Consider the following 23,547-nt stretch of genomic DNA (forward strand, 5'->3'; position numbering starts at 1 on the left):
GAAGAGGTTCTTTCCACAAGGTCAAGCTGCAAACCTAGGAGTTGTCTTCATTCCTCCCTCTTCCCCATCTAGTAAAATCCACCTGTAATTCTGGTCAACGTGATCTCTAAAATGTCTCTTGAATTTGCCTACTTCTGCTACATCACCAGGCTCTACTTAGCATCTTATGCTTAGACTCTCTTTCTGGGCAGATTCAGATAAAACCAGAGAGAGATGGAAATACAACACAGCACTGTGGCACCTCATTCCTTTTTGGAATTTGAGCCAGGGACTTGAACTTGACATGGAATGCACTCTACCCTAGCGGCCACACTGACATCCATATATAATCTCGCATCAGCATTTCCATTTGCTACCAAGACTACCTGAAGGGTCTTTTCTTTTTTAAATTTTTATTTATTATTGGCTAGAGACAGAGAGATATTGAGAGAGGAGGGGAAGATAGAGAGGGAGAGACAGAGACACCTGCAGCTCTACTTCATTACTCGTGAAAATTTCTCCCTGTAGGTGTGAACCAGGGCCTTGAACCTGGGTCTTTACACACTGTATTGTGTGTACTTAACCAGGTGTGCTGCTGGCTGGCCCCTGAAGGGCCTTTCATAATGAAAATTACATTATATGTGATCTCCAAATCCTTCAGTGACTATGATTTCCCGTTACACTATGAAAGTAGTGCTGCTAAAACCAAGATTTAAATAAGTTAGTTTTAAAAAAATTATTAGTGGTTTAGTATTGATTTATAAAATTATAAGATAATAGGGGTATAATTCCATACCTTTACCACCCCCAGAGTTCTATGTCCCCATTCCCTAACAGGAGTGAGTTTTAGGATTACTGCAGAGTTGCCATATTTAAGTTTTTGTGTATAGTCAGTGGCTAGATATTTTGTTGCTCGTGAGTTGGAGTAGGGTGAGGGAAGATGGAGGCCTAACTGTTAGCAATGTCAGCACTGAAAGGCTGGTTTCTAAAGTGTTCAAGTGGGTGAGCTGCCCTCAGCAGACCCTGGACATCTTCAGTTTTGGGTGGAAAGTGAATGTAGTTTTGTTTCCTTGGAACCACGATTCTGAAGAAGTCTCTTTTAGTTGTGAACAGGACCAGAATCAAGAACTTGCCCTGAAGGGCTGGGTGGTGGCACACTGGGTTAAGTGCACATAGTATGAAGTGCAAGGACCTGCTCAAGGATACCAGTTCGAGCCCCTGACTCCCCAGCTTGCAAAGGGGTTGCCTCACAAGCGGTGAAGCAGATCTGCAGGTGTTGTTCTCTCCTCCTCTTTATCTTCCCTTCTTCTCTCAATTTCTCAATTTCTTTCTGTCCAACAGGCAGTGGATTTGAAGTGCTAGCACTGAGCCCCAGCAATAATCTTGGAGGCATACTACTACTACTAGAGCCTGCCCTGGATCAAACACATTCACTGTGGGTGAGTAAGTGGAGGTGTTAGACAATGGAAGGAGGCCTGTGCCCCAGGTGTTGGGAATTGCCCAAATTTACACAGCAGAGACTTGCGGATTGGCACACCTGCAGCCAGGGCCATCCTAAAACCAGCCTAAACCAGCCCAAACCCTAGAGAAAACTCCTGGGTCTGCTTGTCGTGGAAGACCACCCACCAACCACCCTTCCAGCCAATTACAGGAGAGTCAGTGGTGCAAATATAACCAGTTAGTTACAAGCAAGGGGGTGGGGCAGAGTGGTGGAACTAAACTCAAACGGCATTTTTAAGTCGTTTGTAGTTTTCTCCTAAAGGAGCTCTCTGTTCCACATGGATTGTATTTCCTACTTCTTTGTCTCCGTTATTCACTGTTAATAAGACTTTTCTACCAAATCTGCTGAAGTTCACTTGCAATGTACGTATTCTGTGACCTGGAACAAAAGCTTGCTTCCTGGGAGACTAAGTAACAACTTCCTGGGCAACTTTTCTTGAATTGATTAGAGAGGGACACTGAGAAGTCAAAGCTGGGTCTCCAGTTGGTGTCTGCAGGAAAGGTAATGGCGGCTGGGGGCAGGCAAAGGGGACCGAAGGGAAAAGATGTTGCAGCAACTTGGTTTAAGATCTGGCAAGAGGTTCATGAAACGCCGAAGTAGTGAGAGAGCAGTGAAGGCCTTGAAAGCCCGACAGGGTTTTTGGAACTTTCTTCCATTCCCAAATTAGCTTTTTTCTTTTCTTTTCTTCGCTAACCCAGTTTCTTTTCCCGCTGAACAGTTAACCATGAAGACTTTGTCATAATTTAATGTTCCCTTTAAGCTGGTAGGGCTGTCTCCTTAGTATCATCTGGAAACCGAGAACTGTAAGGTGCTCGGCTTTGTGAGGTTGCTTAGTGTTGGAATATGTGCACTGAGGTCCTGGGTTAGCTCTCAGACAACAAAGGAGAGAGCAACAAAGACCAGGCAAGTGGGAATCCAAGTGGTGCTTTTTCTTTGTTCTCTTTCTCTCACTTAATTTTTATTTATTTACTATTGGGTAGAGACAGAGAATTGAGAGGGGAGGGGAGATAGAGAGGGAAAGAGAGAGAGAGAGACACCAACAGCCATGCTTCACCACTTGTGGAGCGTTCACCCTGCAGGTGGGGACCAGGGGCTTGAACCTGAGTCCTTGTGCACTGTAATGTGAGCTCTTAACCAGGTGAGCTACCACCTGGCCCCTCCTCTCTCTCTCTCTCTCTGACACACACACACACACACACACACACACACACACACACACACACACACAAAATAGTAAATAAATAAAAATAATAATAAAAAAAAGCTACAGGGCTGGGGACATAGCAAATAGATTTTCCCCTGCCTTTCTCTTTCTCTCTTTTCCTTTCTCATCCTTCCTTCTTTCCTCCCTCCCCTTCCTTCCACCAGAGCACTGCACTGCTTATCAGCTCTGGCTTAAGGTGGTGTTGGGGAATGAACCAGGGACCTTGGAGCCTCAGGATCAGAGTCTTTTTGCATAAACATAACATTGTGTATCTCCCCTGCCCTACACAATAGACTTCTATGCTTGAGATCCCAGGGGTTCCAGATTCAGTTGCCAGCACCACCAAAAGTCTTGAGTTTAGCAGTGCTTTGGTCCTTTTCTCTCTCTCATTAAAATAAAATAAATAAAATACTTAAAAATTGCTTAGGGAGGTGGCTCAGTAGTAGAACACACACATGAGGTCAAGTGTGATATTAAGGAAAAAAAAAAAAAAGGACAAGGAAGGCCCATGTATTCTTGACCAATAGAATGGGGCTCTGGGGGTGTGGGATCCATGAAAGGTAGGTGGGGTTGGACTCTGGTCTATGGTGATTTCTTTTAAAGATCACCTGTGATTGTCATACCCAGTGTGGGTTAAGAATCACACCTAGTGCTTTGAGCATACTTTGGCAAACGTGATCTCGCACACATTGTGATATTATTTTAGAGTATATTTTAGTTAGACTATTATAGATTGGACTGGTGCTTCTCAGATAGTACTGTGAACGTGAAATTGCTTGGGGGGCTAATTGGAAAGCAGATTTTGGTTAGGTGTCTGGAATTGGTCACCCTAATTGTCAACGTGGCATTTATCACAAGCAGCTGTGATGTGGGAGCTGCTGACTCAGCAGTATCTTGAGCAAAGGAAACGTGATGCCCGGTGTTCTGAACTTTTGCCAGGTCCTGTGCTTATGCTTAATGCTTCAGTCACCAGATTCTCCCAAGTCTTAGAGAGTATTACTTATATTTCATTTTCCTGATGAGAAAAACGAAGACTCAGATAAGTGTAGTACATTGCCTAGGGTCATAGCGAAGTTAGTCGAGTTAGAAGTTGAATCTCAGTTTTCTGATTCCAGAGATGGTGATTAACCATATTCCGATTTCAGACATATCCTGGGACATTGGGGAAACTTGCCTGGAAGCTGTATTTGTTACTAACATGTGTGTGAGATGGTTATTGGAAGAGAGAGAGCATAAAAGTGGAGACTATGAGAAGTAAAAGCAAGTATGAGCAAACCTGTAAATGTACCTGCCATCGCGGGCACACCCGGTTAAGCACATATAGTATGAAGCGCAAAGACTCTCACAAGGATCTGGGTTTGAGCCCCTGCTCCCCACCTGCAGGGGGAGGTTTTAAGAGAGCGGCCAGAGCAGCGAAGTAGGTTTGCAGGTCCCTCTCCCATGTCCCACATCCCATCTCCCTCTCTCCCTCCCCCTTCAATCTCAGTTTCTCTCCGTCCTATCCAATAAGATAGGAAAATATGGCCACAGGAGCAGTGGATTCATAGTGCAGGTATCAAGCCCCAGCGATAACCCTGGAGGCATTTAAAAAAAAGAGAGAGAGAAAATGCTCAGAGTACTGCTGTCATTTTATGTGGTGTCAGTATCAAACCCAGGGCCCATTCACACCAGGCATAATATTTTTAAAAATTAATTAATTTTTATTATTGATTTATAAATTGAGAGGCAACGAGGTATGATACTATACTGTTCCCACCACCACAGTTCTGTGTCCCCATTCCCTCCTTTGGAAACTGCAGTAGTTTTCCCAAGGTCACAGATATGGGGTTGACCATTATTTCTATATCTATCTATCTATCTATATATATATATTTCCCCATTTTTTTCTATGTTCCTGCCTTCCCTTCCTTTCTAAGTCACACCTACACTACTTCCAAATGTCCTTCCTTTTTCCTCTTCTCTCTCCCGATCTTGGGGTCTTGTTGGAATTGGAGTTCAGAATCCTCCCAGCATCTCTCCCTAACATGGCTCCTCCTCCGGTGGTTTGAACCAAAATCCCTTTGGGGGTGCAAAAGTTGGGAGTTCTTGCTTCAGTAATTGCTTCTCCACTGGACATGGGCATTGGCAGGTGGATCCATACCCCCAGCCTGAAGGCATAACACTTTAAAATAATACAGCTCTACACACATGGGCTGTCATAGGTTTGTGTATAATTGAATCTGTGACATGTGAAAATTAAGTCACATTGAAAACCCCTTCTCAGGATAAGTCCTAAAAGAAACAATGGTATTTCAAAAGGTGTCTAACTGGCAAACATGTGGGAATATCCAGTTTCAGAGTTCATAGTAAGAGTTTGCTGTAAGCAACAGTGGCAGTTTTTCCTCCAGAAGAGACAGACCATGTTGGTTATGGTTTGGTGTCTTTATCAGAACAAGTTAGTTATGCTTGCAGTAAAAATAGCCACAAATATCAGTGGCTAAAGCAAGAAAGGCTTGTTTCTTGTTCACTTTTAATATTTAATGTGGATTAGTATGTTGGCAGGAGGGGAATTCTGCTTCAGGTAGTCATCTCCTAGGGAGATGGAGAGTTTACTTTCTTAAGACTTCGGTACTTGAGGGTAATATATGGAAGCAGAAGAGAGCATGGTACTAAGAACCGCCAGCCCATGCTTTTACCTGGAAGTGATGCACTTAACTTCTGCCTGGCTTTATTGGTCAGACATTTTTACATGTTCACGGGGCTAGGAGAATTACAGTCTCTATCATAATGTGTGAAATTAATGGAATAGAACTGAATGTAGTAGAATGTTATTAATGTCAGCAACAGAGAGTCTCTTTAGATCCACCCATGAGTGTTGAGAATGACCAAGTCACATTGCTTATTCATGGAGAAAAGTGACACCATCATTATTAATTATTACTATCTTTTAATACAGGAAATCAGAAAGTTTCCAATTAGATTTTTATTTAAAGTTAGTAGCTAGATCAGTGTTTGTTAATTTCAAAACTATTATTTTAAAGCTCTGACAGTAAACTACCGAGTCTGGGTAGGGGAGATAGTATAATGGCTATGTAAACAGACTCTAATGCCTGAGGCTCTTTGAGGTCCCAGGTTCAATTCCCACACCAACATAAGCCAGAGCTAAACAGTGCTCTGGAAAAAAGAAACAACCTTTTTTTTTTTTTTTCCCCCCCCGCCTTACCTTTTTCCAAGAAACAATCTTCTAAGGCTATTACTTGAAGCATCATTACTATGAATTCTGTATACCAATCTTTATGATGATTGTATGACAAAAATAATTATGAACAAATAAATGTGCCATTGTAGATGGCCTAGGGATTACAAGAACAAAGCCCATGTAGAACTGACTCCAGTAAATTCAGTAAATTGGCTGACTGCATGGGGCTGTGACAAACTCGTTTTTCTTTTTTAAGAGAATGCCATGACTTTGGTGGCGTGGGGTGGGGGGAGAAAGGCAAATGAATGCTGCATGGTAGATAACCTTTTTTTTTTTTTTTTTCCTTTTTTTTAATGGTGGCACTTTAGTGAAAGGCATGGGCAGTTATTGAAAGGAAACGAATATCATCAGTATACAGTGACATCTGTATATTGGTGCTGTGCTAACAATAAATGACAACTCACAACACTTTTCTTTTTTGTAAATTAAAAGGTCTATTAATTGTGAAGTCCTATGAGCGTGTGTTCTGGAAGACTATATACTTAGCTGCCTTTGTCAACTGTTCTTTTTGGAAAACATCTAGTTTTATGACACAAGTCAAAATTAGTGCTCAAAAAAAATATTAGTGCTCATATTAAACGTTTTAATGAACCGAAGAGCTTGGTCCTCATCGTAGCCTGACCAATCTTCCATAGATCCTGACTAAACTGAGGCGAACCAGAATGCATTGATGAAATGCTTGGATTTCTCTTTTCCTTCCTTCCTTTCTCTCTCTCTCTCTCTCTCTCTCACCAGGAGCCCCACATAAAGGCAAAAGAACAAGGAAAGATAGGAAAGCAAAGAGGCTCTGAGACCATTTGTTTTAAAAAAAGGCAGACATTTTTACTTTCTGAATTAAAGCTATAATTCATAAACAGCGCAAAGGAAGTCCTTTTCAAAGCACAGTATACAATTTTTTTTATCCCATTAGAACACATGTATAAACAGGAAAAAATTTTTTAATAGAATGGTTATTGTTGGCACCACCATATTTATAGTGAAGTGTAAGACCATTTAAAGTTCCACCCTTTTTTCCCCCTTCCCCAACATTCCAGAGTTTACCTTTATTTTACCCTGCCATTGTCTTAGCATGAGATTACAATATGCTAATGGCTTATCCAGATCATACCAAAAGTTCTGATGCTGTAAGACAAGTGTAAATGGTTTAGTTTTTGGAGTTCAGAATAATTAGGTAATTGGCATCATCCTGTGACAAATTTCCCTTTTTCCTGAGGTCTTTTTTGACTAATGACCTTATTGTTATTGTTGGAGTGATTCAAGCCCCGTAGAACTATGACGCAAAACTTGATCTTTGGTAGAAATGCCTTATACATTTATTCTTTCCCGGAAACCAAAGGACAGAAAAACCACATTCCAGGTTGAGAACCTGGCCTTTCACACTATGACCTAACTGTTCCAGGTGAAAAATGGTACATCAAAAACCATTTCATCAGAAAACCGTTTACTGGGGTTCTTGCAGTAGTTCACTGCATACAAGTTACCAGCAGAACTTGAAAACTCACCATCTTGGACCCCACTGAAAAGGTGTTACAAAGGCCTGATTCTCTGGGTCCCATGACATCGTCACTGGATTTAGATTTCTCATGGGAAGACTGTAGGTATATATAGGTCCTCAGGATATTTCTTTCCTTATTATATTTTTGTGGTGCCAAGTTCCTATACATGCATGATTTCATCACTTCCTAACTGATCTTTCTAGTCAACTGTTATTATTTTATCTTCCATCAAACCAAGTCTTTGATCCTATGGGTGATTTGTTATTATTTTTATGACCATCTAAACTTTATTTAGAAATTACAAAGGTTATTTCAAAGTCTTTGATCCTTCAAAACCGGCAGAGGGTTGGTTATCACATCCGGATCATCCTTAGGTCACTCCATGGTGTGAAAATGTATCAGGAAAGAAGCCTTCTCCTAGGAGGAATGAGGTGCCATCAGTGCTCACAGGCTTCTGATCAAGTTCTTCCCAAACTGGATTTCTCTTATTAAAAATAAAACTTTCATGTTCGAGTGATAGCTTTCTTCGATACCAATAGCAGAGGGGCCATCACTATGTGCTAGTTTTTAAAAGGGATCTTAAATACTAAGGAAGGTGTGTCTTGGATTCTTCTGTCGTAAGACTTATGTGTCATTCCATTATCAAAGGATATGTATGATAAGGGATTCACTAGTTCACTCATTCTTCCATTCACCAGATATATTTTCCCTCCATTCACCAGATATTGTTTGAATATCTGTCAGACTGTATGTTGGGTGCTAGGGATGCCAAAGGGAAAAAAACAAAAAACTAGGATTCTCAAAATACGGTCTTGGACCATTAGTATCAGTATCTCTAGAAACTTGTTAGGAATACAAATTTTGGGGAGTCAGGCCATAGCTTAGCCGGTTAAGTGCACGTGGCGCAAAGTGCAAGGACTGGCATAAGGATCCTGGCTCAAGCCCCAGGTTCCCCACCTGCAGGGGAGTCACTTCACAGGCGGTGAAACAGGTCTGTAGGTGTTCATCTCTCCCCCTCTCTGTCTTTCCCTTCTCTCTCCATTTCTCTCTGTCCTATCCAACAATGATGACATCAATAACAACAACAAAACAACCCAAACCAAACCAAACAAAAAAGAACAAGGGCAACAACAAGGAAAACAAATAAATAAATAAACTGAAAAGAAATGCAAATTCTGGGGCTGGGTGGTGGCGCACCTGGTTGAGTGCGTGTGTTACAATGCACAAGGATCCGGGTTCCAGCCCCCAGGCCCCAAATGTAGGGGAAAAGTTTTGTGAGTGGTGAAGCAGGGCTGAGGTATCGCTCTGTCTCACTCCCTCTCTGTCACCCTCTTGCCTCTTGATTTCTGGCTGTGTCTATCTAATAAATAAAGATAATCCCCCCAAAAAAAAATCTCCAAAAATTAAAAAAAAAGAGAAATGGAAATTCTGTGCCCTAGCTACTTCAGACTCCCTATATCAGACACTGTGGGGGTGCTGGTGGTGGTGAGACTTAGTATTTATGCTTTCATGAATCTTTCAGGTGATACAGATAAAAGTTCGAGAACTACTGGCCTCTAGGAGGGGCATGAGGATAGCAGAAAACTAGAATAGCCCGTGAAAGGTGCAGTGGAGATGGGAAGGGGGCAGTACAGTTCTGTGGAGTTGGGAGAGGTGCTCCTGCAGAGGTCAGCAGGCACCCCACAAAGGAGCGGGGTTTTGCTCTGACCCGTATAGTGGGGTTCTTTGCACACAGTATCTTCTGACCAGACCTGTAGCTGGGTGGTGTTAGGCCTGTGCTTCTCCAGAAAGAGAAGTATGAGAAATATGTGCATAAAAGCCCTCTTGCATTAAGGATACAGTAGGTGTTAAAAACTTGGGAGGCTAACAGAGAATGGACATTGGTTTCTTATTTATTTATTTAAATTTTTTAAAAATAATATCCCGGGAGTCAGGCGGTAGCACAGTGGGTTAAGCGCAGATGGCGTGAAGCGCAAGGACCAGAGTAAGGATCCCGGTTCGAACCCCCAGCTCCCCACCTGCATGGGAGTCGCTTCACAAGTGGTGAAGCAGGTCTGCAGGTGTCTATCTTTCTCTCCCCCTCTCTGTCTTCCCCTCCTCTCTCCAGTTCTCTCTGTCCTATCCAACAACGATGATATCAATAACTACAACAATAAAAGAGCAACAAGGGCAACAAAAAAAGGGAATAAATATTAAAAAGATAATTTCCCAGCAGATCTTCTTTTTTAATATTCTTATTTATTTTTTATTGTATAGAGACAGGGAAGGGGGAGATAGAGAGGGAAAGAGACATGGAGACACTTGCAACATTGCTTCACTACTTGTGAAGCTTTCCCCTTGCAGACTGGGACCAGGTCCTTATGCACTGTAATGTGTGTGCTTAGCCAGGTGTGCCACCGCCTAGCCCCCTTGGTTTCTGAACTAATTGAACATGCCACAGTATCAAAAAAGATTACACAAGACTTTAGTGGTTTAATCAAAGAAAATAGTTTTTCCTTTGGCTCCTCAGAAGAGCCACACCAAGTGTGTGTAAGAGGAACTTGTCACTGCACTGCGTAGCCAGAGTGAGACCAGTGTCCTACCCTTTGAGATGGTTGGTTAAATAAAGGGCTGTGTCCTTCAGGTGGTGGGCTTTCCTTTTTTTCAAAAATTCAGGTCTCACAAAAACCTTTTTCTATTTTCTTTTTTTTTTTTTAAATATTTATTTATTTATTTATTATCAGAGCACTGCTCAGCTCTGGTTTATGGTGGTACAGGGGATTGAACCTAGGACCTTGGAGCCTCAGGCATGAGAGTCTCTTTGTGTAACCATTATGCTATCTACACCCACCCGTTTTTAAAATTAAAAAAAAATTATCTCTGTTTATTGGATAGAGACAGCTAGAAGTTGAAAGGGTAGGGAAGATAAAGGAGAGAGACATCTGCAGTCCTGCTTCACCACTTGTAAGATTTGGCTTCCAATCCCCGCCTCCAAATGGGGACCAGGGGCGTGAACCTGGGTCCTTGAGCACTGTGACATATACACCCAACCAGATACACTACTACTGTCCCTCAAAACCTTTCTCTTTATCTCTATGCATTTATCTAAACTCAAGCCAAAGTTACAGATTGTTTTCAAGTACAATGGATGTTTGAATTTAACCTTTTACTGTGTTGTAGGCGATCCAGTGATTTATGGAACTTTTTTTTTTTTTTAAACTTTCTCTGATTGTTTCATACTAAAAAAGTAACATAAGGAGAAGGCTTATAGAATTCAGTAGCCACAGAATCATTTTATTGCACCAGCATTATATGACCATTTCTTGAAATGGCTTGTGGTGTAGCCACAAAGTTGATTGACTGCTTAGGACCAAGAATTTCACAAGTGGAAATTAATGATTGGGTCTAAGTCACTACATAAGTGTTGAGAAAACAGAAAGGCATATATGTACACATGTATATATGTGTGTGTGCGTGTGTGTGTATACTGTGTAGATCTGAAATCTATTTTATAGTACATTCTGGTTCCTAGCCAGGATAATGTAGGTTTTTGTCAAGACTGAAATAGAAGGGTAATAAATCATGTAAAGAAAACACTTCACCCACTTAATTCTGCGTGTTTTGCTTTCTATGCATACAATAAACAGTGAAAGAGAGGGATTTTGACTAAAAATCTGTTTTTTTTTTTTTTTTTTGTAGCTCAATAAAAGAAAAAAAAACAACAAAAAACTATTGGCAACATTTTGTGGGAGACATGCTCCGTCCGTAACATTTCTATTTTTTTTTTAAAAATTCGTGGCATGATGCCAGCCAAATAATGGCTTTCTATATTTTAAGTTGAATTCTAAGTACCCCTTACACAGAGATAATGTTTGTGATTGTATATTCTTCCATTGTAGTAAGTTGTAGGGAAACTGAGAGTCTTAGTAGAGGTGAGAATCAGAAAAAAACAACAGCTTTGGCATGTTGCACCAAAGTAAAAGACTCTGGGGTGGGTGGATGGGTGTGTGTGTGTGGGGAGAATACAGGCCCAAAAAGCATGACAGAGGACCTAGTGGGGGCTGTATTGTTATATGGAAAACTGGGAAATGCTATGCATGTACAAACTATTGTATTTACTGTCTATTGAATGTAAAACATTAATTCCCCAATAAAGAAAAAAAAAAATAACACCTCTTTCAAATAAGAGGTGGCTCTTTCTTGGCTGTAGGATGTTGTCTTCTGGAAAAGAAACAGAATTTCTGGTCCACCCCTGTCTTTAGTGGCTCCTGTCATGTTGGAGAAAGCACAAACTGAAAGCCCAGTTTGAGAGAAAAGTTTCCTTTCCATCCTCCTTCCACTTTGCCTCCTATTAGTTAAAATCTACAGATAGAAACTCAGATTAAAACTAGGTATAAACAACAGTGCTGATTAAATGGATCACTTTACCAAGGGAGATGCAACTGGAGTGCCCATTTTTCATTCAAATGTTCCAGCTTAGTGGAAGTAGCTTCCAGCTCTAAATATATTGAATCACCATTAACCTACTGGAAAAACAGGAACACAAACACATACTTTCTTATTAGATGAACATGGCAGGTTGTCTGATAATGCAAACAATTAAATGGAAGCATTTATTTATAGTTCTCAGAGGGTCTTGACAAAATTCCTTCTGTCAGATGAATGTAATTCTTTCCCTTCAGAGCGAGTTAACTAGAATACAGAGATCTGAATCCCCTGTAGTTTGGAGGTGTGTGCTGAATTCTTTGCAATGGTTGCTGGTTAAGAGTTCTTCACAAGGAGTGAATGTTCTGTATCCTTGGAAAAAATTTTTTAATATGTTTTTATTGTTGGACAGAGACAGAGAGACATTGTGAGGGATTGGGGAAATAGGTAGGGAGAGGGAAAGAGAAACACCTGCGTTCCTGCTTCAGCACTTGTGAAGCTTTTTCCCCTGCAGGTAGGGACCAGGGGCTTGAACCTGGGTCCTTGTGCACTGTATTGTGAGCGTTTAACCAGGTGCACCACTGCCTGGCCTCTGTCTTTGCAATTTTAAGAATAGCCCCAACTAGCAGCATCTAACAACATGTCCAGGAATTTGTGAAAATTCCAGACTCCCAAGTCCCACCCCTCACCTACTGAACTTAAATCTGAATTCTAACAGATGCCTAGGTGATTTGTATGCACATTATAGTTTCATGGGCACCCTGTTAGCAGTGGACCATGTAAGATCAGAATCTTTGAGAGTGCTTATTAAAATGTAGATTACTGGGCTGTATAGTCTAAGAGATTTTAATTCAACAGTAGTAAACTATTTGGTCCAAGAATTTATACTTCTCACATTGTCCCAGGTAATGATGATGATGATGTTTCTGGACCAAAGACCATACTCAGAACACGGCTCAAGGCAGTGTTGTCTGATAGAATTAAACAACATTTGTAAAAGTTAAAATCTGTAAGCTACACATGTGAGTTAAAAGTCTAGTGCCCATGCTTTGAAAGTAAAAAGTGAAATTTTTTCATGTTTCATGTAACTGTATCTAAACTCCTATCATTTTAACACCTAATTAATATGAAATTAATAAAACATTTACATTCTGTTTTTGGTGGAACTCTTTAAAATTCAGTGGGCATTTTATACTTAAGGTCATTTCATTTCAAACGTTCAAGGCCCACATATGACTGCACTGCTTGCTGCCCCCATCAGACAGCAAACACGAACACTGGTTTCTGTAAATGTTACTTCAGAGATGGTTACCATAAAAAAAAAACAACAATTTTACTAAATTTAAATTTATTTGTTTTGAGATTCTTTCTTCGATTTTTTTTTTTTTTGTACTGAAATGGTCTTTCTTTAAGGTAGTAACTTTCAAAGAGTGACCTCCTCTCCTCCCCCTCAGCAGCATCAACACAATGTTAAGAACTTGTTAGAAATGCAAATTGCAAATTCATTTGTCCTGGGAAGTGGCTTGTTGGATAAAGCCTTGTACTCTTTTAAGCACAAGGTCCTGAGTTTGATCCTTGGCATCGTGGCTGACAGCGATGTTAAAGTTCTCCCTCTGTGCATTATAAACACACAAACAACAAAAAGCAGTGCAGATTCTTGGGCCTTAATTCAGAACTACCAAATCTGAAATTGCAGGTAGAGCCCAGATAACTGTGGCTAATTTAACCAGCCCTCTAGGTGGTTCTGACTCATGTTAAAGTTTGAGAACCACTGCTTTAATAAAATGATAATACAGGTGACAGATTTTAATTACTTTAAAAAATGTACTTGGCAAAACAAGAAACTGGCAACTTCCAACTAGTCCCTCAGTTAAAACACATTTTGTTGTTATTAGTTTATGAAATCTGAAAGTCAGAAAAGCAGTGTACTGGGGGTTAATTAAATAATATTTTGTCCTACTGTGGATAACATACAGTTTAAAAAAATAGAGGAGAGACTAAGAAAACCAGTGTGTATATAGAAATACAAATGAGTCCCAGAAAGTCAGTGTTTAGTTCTCATTTGTAACACCTTTGTGCCATTACTGCTGGAAAATGCATATACATATGAAACAACAGTTACTAAGAAAATCTACATTTTCTATGCAAAATAATGAGAATGAGTCAGAAGAAAAAGTCCATAAATATTGATGATCTCATTCTTTTGCTTTCTTTAATTAGTTAGTGTTTGGTTGTTACTTCTAGTAAATTTGTTTTACAAAAATTATAATATCTCCTTTATACAAAAAATAAGCAAAACCTCTAGCCATCGCTTGTTTCTTTTTAGAAATATTACTAAGTAAGGCTTGAAGTTAGCATAATAAATTTGGTTCCCACAGTCAACTGAAGGGTGGGAGAATATTGAAATGAAATACAATTTGGGAAAAAATGAAATTATTATTGTTTTTCAGAGCATTTATTTTTTAATGAAAAATGTAATTATATAAGAAATTTAACATGAATGGTATAATTAGTGTAACCAAAATAACAATGCAACATCATAAAGAAACATGTATAAGTGTGTTAGAGGTGTTAGTTTAAAGCACCCGCAGCTCTGATTCACTTTCTGTTCCTGTCCCCCCAATTTGTACATAAGCAGCTGTATGGCAGAATTACAATTGTTCATTAGCGAGCTAAATCTTAAAATTTTTTAGATTCCTCAGGAAAATGGGTTTAAGAAGGCCAAAGTATTATTACTTCCCTTTTATAAGAAGTTCCTGTAAGGTCTAATCTAGAGGAAATTGAGGGATATAAAGAGAAAAGATGTGATAAATATGACTACTTCCATTGTTCTGTATGATTAAGGTCTCTACGTCTACTTGAAGTTAAAATTAGAGATCCGTTCCTTTGTGACCTGGAGGTCTCACAGGCCTCTGGACTTGGTGAGTGGGTCTCTTCCTAATTTCTGATGCTCAAGCCAAGGGCTCACTCTCCATTTGGAGGCTAAGGCAGTGTTGTCCAGTCTGGTAGTCTCAAGCCTCATGTGACGCCGGGCACCTGAAATGAGGCTAGTCCAGACCAAGATGTGCTGTAAGTGTGCATGCACTGGCTTTTGAAAACCGAGGATTGAAAAAAGGACGTAACATCTCGTTAGTAATTTAAAAAAATGATTGGCCGGAGGTTGAAATGAGACCACAAGAAGGTTAAAAATGACACATTTGGCATATACTCTTATTTCTACTAAAACATACTCATCTACAGAGTGATATAAGTTAGGAATGCTATTAAAATTAAAGAGATCGGAGTTCTGGTGGTGGGAATTGTGTGGAATTGTACCCCTCTTATCCTTTGGCCTTATCAATATTTCCAATTTTTCAAATAAAATTTAAAAAAAAATGAAAGAGATTTGATGTAATTTTCTGTTATACCTTGAGTGACCTAAAAGCTAAAAGCGTACACTGCTTAATGGAAACCTATTGCTTAAATGAATAAAGAGGGATCAGCCTTTAAGTCATATCACAGAGTGTGGTTCAGATTTTGGTGACTTATAATTATTATATTGTTTTGCTACAAGTACAGATGAAGGAACTGCCATAATTACATTTATATTTCAGGATTTTGTCTTAACCTGAAAAATCTAAATGATGAAGGCAAATGTCAAGTATATTTAACTTTGTAAAATAAGATGACAGGAATATAAAAAAGTATGAAAATATATGTCCGTAAATTAGAGAGAAATAAACTATTCTATATTAAGCACCCAAGCAGAGCAATAGGACATAACCATATATATATTCCTTGTGTGTCCTCTTTTGGAAGAATCCATAATTCTGAGCTTTGCTAATTCTTTTCTTGCTTTCTTTATGGTTATCCCTGCCTGTTGAATACTACCAGATATTGCATCCTTTGCTAAGGATAGTTTTGGAACGTTTTTTTAAGTGGAAACACTGTATAGATTCTCTGTAACTTGTATCTTAGCCTAACATATTATTTTTTGAGATCCCTTAAAGTTGATGTTTATAGTCATAGGAAGTTAATTTTTTTTTTTTTACTTATTTTTAGTTAGTTTTTATTGTTGTATTCTATTTGATTATACCACTTAACTGATCTAGTCCGTTCAATGCCTTGAGGATCTTTTCCAGTGTTTGCTGTAATAAATGGTGCCGTTAGACACATTCTTCTATATGCTTTCTGGCGTGCACACACAAAATTTCTCTTGGATATTTATGCAGGAGTGGGAGGTTCGGAACATTGGATGGTAGAGTACACACACACACACACATACATTTTTTTTTTTTTCTGTGTGTGATACTGAGCTGTTTTCTCATCATTAGGGAATGAGCTTTCTTTTCTCTTTACCATATGCCCAGTGGACTCTATCACATTTCTTAAGTCTGGTAGTTTTGTCTTTCATGGTTTTAACTTCCCTGATTTGCCTTGAGGTTGAACATCTTTTCCTGTGTTTATGGGCAACTGGTGCTTCATTTTTTTCTGCTTGGTAGGTTATGATTCTCACTGATATGCAGTGTTAAAATATACTTTGTACTCTTAATTTTTTTATTTACTTATTTTCCCTTTTATTGCCTTTTTTTTTTTTTTAGTTGTTATTGTTGTTATTGATGTCATCGTTGTTAGATAGGACAGAGAGAAGAGGAAGACAGAGAGGGGGAGAGAAAGATAGACACCTGCAGGCCTGCTTCACCGCCTGTGAAGCGACTCCCCTGCAGGTGGGGAGCCGGGGCTCAAACCGGGGTCCTTACACCGGTCCTTGCGCTTTGCGAGCCACTTGTGCTTAGCCCGCTGCGCTACCCTACCCCCCACCCCTGCACCCCTGCACCCCTGCACCCCTGCACCCCTGCACTCCTGCACTCCCACCTTGTACTCTATACTTAATGTGCTGCAATTACTGTCTCTCATTTTGGGCTTGTCTGTTTCTTCCCTTTTTGTGCTGTGTTTTTACCAACAGAAGATATTCATTTTTAGTATAGCCAATAGTTTCCTTTATTACTGGAACTTTTAATGTTTGGGTTAAGAATTTTTCCCTGAGTGTGAGATAATACAAATGCCCTATTATTTCGACTTCTGAAAGTTTTGTAGTTTTGCCCTTTCACATATAAATAGTCTTCGAAAAGTGACTTTGGAGGGTCGGGCGGTAGCACAGCGGGTTAAGCGCATATGGCGCTAAGCGTTAGGACCCGCACAGGGATCCAGGTTCGAGCCCCCGGCTCCCCACCTGCAGGGGAGTCGCTTCACAGACGGTGAAGCAGGTCTGCAGGTGTCTATCTTTCTCTCCCCTTCTCTGTCTCTCGGATTTCTCTCTGTCCTATTCAACAAAAACGACGATAACAAAAATAACAACAACGACGATAAACAACAAGGGCAACAAAGGGGAAAAAAATAACCTCTGGGAGTCCCTCGGTTAAGCGCAGCCGGTTAAGTGCACGTGATGCAAAATGCAAGGACCGGCTTAAGGATTCCGGTTCGAGGCCCCGGCTCCCCACCTATAGGGGAGTCGCTTCACAAGCAGTGAAGATCTGCATTTGTCTGTCTTTCTCTCCCCCTCTCTGTCTTCCCCTCCTCTCTCCATTTCTCTCTGTCCTATCCAACGACGACATTAATAACAACAATAATAACTACAACAATAAAACAACAAGGGCAACAAAAGAGAAATAAATATTAAAAAAAAAAACACCTCCAGGAGCAGTGGATTCGAAGTGCAGGCACTGAGCCCCAGCAATAACCCTGGAGGTAAAAAAAAGAAAAAGAAAAAGAAAAAGTGACTTTTGTCTATTATGTGAAGTAGGAGTTTAATTTAGTTTTTTCATGTTGAAAATAACTCACTGTAGAACTATTTATTGAAAACAATGATCTCCTCACCACTGATTTGCAATAATACTTCTATCAACTGTTAAAGGACAATTTATGTATAGGTTTGTTCTTGGACTCTTTATGTTGTTCTTTATTTTATATCTCCCTCTCCTTAAAAACATCACATTGTATACTTCACTAGTTAAAACCTTCTTTATATCTATCAATAATGTTTTATATTTTTTTCCTTTGCATATCTTTTGTTAGGTCCGTTCCTAAGTACACCATATTTTTATGTTACAGTAAATAACATAGTAAAATTTTCTGCTTATTACTGGTATAAACAAATACACCTTTACTTAATAATTTTACAGTCTGCATATTTACCAAATATCTTATTTAATGCCTCTTTTTTCCCCCTCAGTGCCAGGGTCTTGTATATGCACAACTGTGTTGCTCCCAAGGCTGAATTTTCCATTTCAGATAGTGAGAGAAACACAGAGAAGGAGAGAAATAGAGAGAGAGAGAGAGTCATCACAGTATGGTGTTCTTAAGTGGTTTGGAGGGGCTTGAACCCCAGGCTTAATTGATGACAAGGGATATGCCTTATTGGGTGAGTTTTTTCCTGGCCCTAAACTTTAATTCATATCATGTTTTTATGTAATCACATATTTTTGAATGATATTTGTGCTTTGGATCCTTATACCTTTTTTATTTTTCTTGGATTGAACTGAACTTCAGTTTAATTTGCACAGAAGTGGGAACAGCACATATTAACTGATTTTAAAGTAGAGTGCGTGACAAAATTTAGAATGCATTAAAAATTTAAAATTGAATATATTGTTTGCCTTTTTTTTTTTTGGTAGATATCCTGTGTCAGATTAAGAAGGTTTACTTTAATTTAATTCATGGGTCACTAAAAGTTTTTACTATTAATAAAATTTTATTTTAATCAAATGCATCTTATTTTTCCTTCAGTATATTGATATAACTCATTACTTAACTCTTTTATTCTGTTTTGTTTTGAATTAAACCTACTTCCCCTCACACTTGTCCCTCCTCTCACAGTATTTTTAACAGTTTAAGAAATTTGAGTGTCTTTTTGTGCTTATTTCTATCAGTAATATTGTTCTGCTATGAATTCCTCTTTTTGAATGTCATTGTTGATTTTTGGTATCATGGTTATAGCTTCAGAAAATGAATAGATTCATGTTCCCACCCACCCTCCTGTAATCTAAAATAGTTTGTGTAAAACTGAGATAGTTTCTAGAATGGTTAGTACAACTTACCAGTAAAATTTCCTGTGGCATTTTTCTTGTAAAGAGATTTTAAACTAGTGATAAAAACTCTTTAATGCTTATAGTAGCATTCAGGTTTTTGCTTCTTAAATAAGTTAAGATGTTATATTTTATAAGACCAATTTCAGATAAGTTTTCAAGTTTATTAGAATGAAACTCAAACATTTAATCACCAAGTGTTTGTTGTATCCTGGCATATGTCCCTTTTTATTTCATAAGTTATATAATATTTTCATTTTATTGGTACACTATTTTCATTACTTTTTATATTGGACTCTTCTTGTTTCTTAATATTATCAGAGGTCTGAAAATTTGACTAGCTTTTTGAAAAACCAATTTTTATTTTCTCCTTCATTAATTCTTGTTCTTAACTTCATTATTCTCTTCCTTATTTCTCTTGTGCTTTTACTAACTTTTTAGGATGAACATAATTTTCATTATATTTTGGCTTTTTTATTTTAAATGAAGGTGTGCATTTTCCTTTAAGCATTCTTTGGCTTTATAATCTAGTATTTTATATGCTATACATGTTTTGATATGTGATATTTTGTTTTTATTTAGTTGTGCATGTTTTCAGTTGTTCATTATGATTTCTTTGGTCTTTGAGTGATTTGGAAGGGTGTTTCTTAATTTTTAAACACATACGGATTTTTTCTAGTTATATCTTCTTGGTTATAATTTTGTTGTGGTTGGAGAATTTGATATGGATGACACTGCTTCGGAGGGGACTTGTTAGAACTGTTTTTGTAAATAGCAGTTGAGTAAAATGTTTCCTGAGTGTTTAGGAAGAAGGTCTATCTTGAATCATTAAGTGGAGTGTCCCAGTATATGCCCATTAGTTTAGGTTTATTCGTCGTTTTGTTTAAGTCTTCTAAGCACTATTGATTTTTGTCTGTTTCAATAGTTGCTGAGAAAGTGTGCTGAAATCTCTCAGTGTTATGGAAGATTTGCCAGTTTCTCTATGTGGTTCTGTCAACTTTGCTTTCTATGTTTCAGGGCATTAATTATGTGTAGACCATTTAGAATTGATATCTTCTAAATAAATTGAATTTCTAATCATTAGGCAATGGTTGTCTCTGTGCCTAATAAAATTTATCAATGTATTTGTCTATTGGACTTGGCTGCAGTAGGTATTTTTATTGAATATTTACCTCATATATTTCTCTTCATGCTTTCACTTTTGACCCTCGGTCTTTCTGTGTTCTTAGGCCTGCCTTATGTTTTTTTTTTTTTTTTTTTTTTTTTTAATAAACAGAATAAAACAAGATTAAAAGAAATCCTGGCTTTCGTATCTTTGGCTTTTTAATGAAGAACACTACTTATATTTACTGTGATTGCAGATATATATTTACTGTTTTCATTTTGTTTCACCTCTTATTTGTCCTTTTCTTATTTACTTACCTGTTCTTCTTTATCTGTTTTGGATAGATTATATGATTTCTCATCTGCTTTATTTTTCTACTGGTTTGGAAAAGCCTTCTACTTTTGTATTTAGTAGTTGCCAGATTCTGTCTTGCATGCTGAACTCAGTAGTAGCCTCCTGGTCTCCTGGTAACACTTTAATTTCAGTGATACCTTTGTGCTGTCATATAGTTTAGTTTTGTTTGTTTAAAACGCCATATAAAATTTTGTACAATACAGTCAACTTAAAAAATTTATTAGTGGGTGGGGGTAGATAGCATAGTGGCTATACAAAGAGACTGTCATGCCTAAGGTTCTGAAGTCCCAGGTTCAATCCCCCACACCACCATAAACCAGAGCTGAGCAGTGCTTTGGTGTTTCTCTGTGTTTTTCTCTCTCAAAAATAAATAAAATACTTAAAAAAATTTATTAGTGATTTAATAATGATTAATAAGAGTGTAAACTAACGGGTACAATTTCACACAGTTCTCACCACCAGAGTTCCGTGTCCCATCCCCTCCATTTGAAACTTCCCTGTTCTTTATCCAGTCAATATTTTAAATATTTTATTTTATTTATTTTTAATATATATTTTAAATTTATTTATTTATTCCCTTTTGTTGTCCTTGTTGTTTTATTGTTGTTATTATTGTTATCATTGTTGTTGGATAGGACAGAGAGAAATGGAGAGAGGAGGGAAGACAGGGGGAGAGAAAGATAGACACCTGCAGACCTGCTTCATTGCTTGTAAAGCGACTTTACAAGCGACTCTCCGGCAGGTGGGGAGCCGGGTCTCGAACCGGGATCGTTCTTCTTCTAGCGTTTGCCACCGGGATCGTTAATGTCTGTCCTTGTACTTTGCGCCACCTGTGCTTTGTGCCACCTGTGCTTAACCTGAAGTGTTACCTCCCAACTCCCTTAAATATTTTATTTTATCTATTGCATAGAGATAGAAATCGAGGGGAAAGAGAGGGAGAAAGAATGAGAGACACCTACAGCACTGCTTCATTGCTCCTGGAATATCCCCCTGCAGATGGGAGCTGGGTGCTTGCACTTTATAACATGTGCTTTCACAGGTGTGCCATGACCTAGTCCCCAACATTCCTTTTGTATTTTTAAGATAGGATCAGGGTGTGTGTGTGTATGAGAGAGAGAGAGAGAGAGAGAGAGAGAGAGAGAGAGAGAGAGGGAGAAAGAACACACTATCACAGCACCAAAGCTTCCTTCAATGCACTGGGGTCTGGGCTTCAGCTTGAGCCATGCATGTGGTAAAGCAGTGCTCTATTTAAGTGAGATATTCCATCTACCCCAACATTTATTTTTATTTACTGCTTTCATAGTCTTTATTCTTTTGCAAATACGAGCTCTTAATAAGATTTGTCCTCTTTCTCCCTGAAGTACATATTTTAGAAATAACTTTAGAAAGAGTGTGCTAAGTGGCATACTTTCTTGGTTGTTATTTTGTGGAACAAGTCTTGTTTTTGTCTCTATTCTTGAAAAATATAATGGCTCCAGATAGAGATGAATAATTATTTTGTTGTTGTTATTGTTGTTTTTCCCCTTTAGCATATTTACTTCTACTTGTTGACACCACTGTTATTGTTGGAGTTAGCTGTCAGCCTAATTCTTTTCATTTGAATTCATCTTTTTTTAAAAAAATCATTTATTTACTTATTTTCCCTTTCTTATTGGCCTTTTTTAAATTGTTGTTGTAGTTATTACTGTTGTTGTGATTGATGTCATTGTTGTTGGATAGGACAGAGAGAAATGGAGAGAGGAGGGGAAGACTAAGAGGGAGAGAGAAAGACAGACAGACACCTGCAGACCTGCTTCACCGCTTGTGAAGCGACTCCCCTGCAGGGAGCCGGGGGCTCGAACTGGGATCCTTACTCCGGTCCTTGAGCTTTGTGCCATGTGCGCTCAATCCGCTGCACTACCACCCGATTCCCTGAATTCATCTTTTTTCTCTGACTTTTATTTTCATTTCCTGCAACTTCATTTCTTATTTTTATGTTCTTTTAACTACTTTTTCTTCTTTTTTTTTGTCTTAACCCAATCTTATATTATTCAAAGATGTATTTATTTACATTTTTATGAAAGAGAGAGAGAGAGGGAGGGAGGGGTACCGCTTAACTTTGGCATATGTGATGCTGGGATGCAACCTGGGACCTTTTGCGTGCAAGTCCTGTGTTCTCCTGCTGAGCTGACTCTGCACTTTCATTGTGCTGTATTTAGGCCTTCCTTCCTTCCTTCTTGCCTTCCTTTCTTTCTTCCTTCTTTCCTTTTTTTCCTTCGTTTCTCCCTTCCTTTTGGAATTTATTTATCAATGAGGGAGAGAACAAGAGCAATACTTTAGGATAGGTAAAGCCAGTGACTGAACTTGGGACCTCTATTCTGTCAGCTGGGCAGCCTATCTGCTGCACCACTGTCTAGACCTCTGGGTTCTTTTTATTGCTTCTGTTGGAGGAGGCTTATAGAATACTGAAATCTGTGGTCCAGGAGGTGGCATAGTGGATAAAGTGTTGGACTCTCAGCATGAGGTCCTGAGTTCAATCCCTGGAAGCACATGTGTCAGAGTGATGTCTGGTTCTTTCTCTCCTATCCCTCATTAATAAATAAAATATTGGAAGATGGCGGACTGAGAAGTCACTAACAGCGAGCGCTCGTATCGCATCGTTGGCAACGGTAGGATTTTCTGCCTTTAGCAGGCCAGTTAATAAGGGGTGACACCAAAAAGTGAGTACAATTTAATTTGGGTTAAGAATTAGAGTAAAGGTGACACGGACTAGCGGGGTTCCAGAATTCCCAGGGCGCCGGGCAAGGCGAGTGCGCCGGGCATTGTCCTCCGCCCGCCCAGAAAGGCGGCTCCTCCGCCGGTTGCAGAGCGCGGCGGGCAGAGGACCCGGAGAGAGCACTTTAGCTCGGGGGCTTTCCCTTGGGAGTCGCCAGGGTCCACCGCGACCCTGAGAGCGGATCCAAAGACTTCTTGAGTATAGCTCTCATTGGATCAAAGGACTTGGAGCTAGTTTTCATTTTTGAGAAATTCTTTAAAAAAGTCTGGAGGGGGGGGTTTCCCGGAAGATGGCGGACTGAGAAGCGGCTAGCCTTGGAGCTCTGGACACATCTCGTGTAAACAATAGGATTTTCTGCCATTAGCAGGCCAGCCAATAAGGGGCCATAGCGGTGACACCAAGGAGGTGTCTATAACTTAATTTGGGTTAAGAATTAGAATAGGGGAA

The sequence above is a fragment of the Erinaceus europaeus genome, chromosome 18 (genome assembly GCF_950295315.1).
Source record: "Erinaceus europaeus chromosome 18, mEriEur2.1, whole genome shotgun sequence".
In the NCBI taxonomy this organism is placed as follows: Eukaryota; Metazoa; Chordata; class Mammalia; order Eulipotyphla; family Erinaceidae; genus Erinaceus; species Erinaceus europaeus.